Here is a 560-nt window from a genome sequence, read left to right as displayed (position 1 = left end):
CGATGTTTATCAGCGACGCGGACGGGAAAGTAGCGCCCGTCATCACGTGGGGGCGACGTGGAGTCATCAAGAGAGTATTGAAAGTCTAACGGCCTTGATTCCTTATATTAAAACTTGCGAGCAAACAGATCAGAAGGCTAATTAGCGAAAGAGGGAGAAGAGAGGGATGAGGGGGGGAGGGAGGGGAGGAGGGAGAAGGAGGGAGGGGGAGAAGGAGAGGTGGGGGAGAAGGAGAGGTGGGGGAGAAGGAGAGGTGGGGAGAAGGAGAGGTGGGGGGGAGAAGGAGAGGTGGGGGAGAAGGAGAGGTGGGAGAGAAGGAGAGGTGGGGGAGAGGTGGATGAGGGGAGGAGGAGGAGGAGGTGGGGGAGAGGTGGGGGAGGGGAGGAGGTGGAAGGAAGAAAGGATTAGGAGGAGGAGGAGATGTGTGAGGAGGAAGAGCAGAAGGTGGAAGCGAAGGAGAAGAAGCGAGATGAAAATAAATGAAGGGAAGGAGAGTAGAAAGGAATAAATCACAGAAAGGATATGGGAGGAGAAGTGAGAGAGGAAAAACAGTGAACCTC

The sequence above is a fragment of the Penaeus monodon genome, chromosome 21 (assembly GCF_015228065.2).
Source record: "Penaeus monodon isolate SGIC_2016 chromosome 21, NSTDA_Pmon_1, whole genome shotgun sequence".
NCBI classification, from domain to species: Eukaryota; Metazoa; Arthropoda; class Malacostraca; order Decapoda; family Penaeidae; genus Penaeus; species Penaeus monodon.
The sequence above is the reverse complement of the archived record's forward strand: the minus strand, read 5'-3'. Positions refer to the sequence as shown.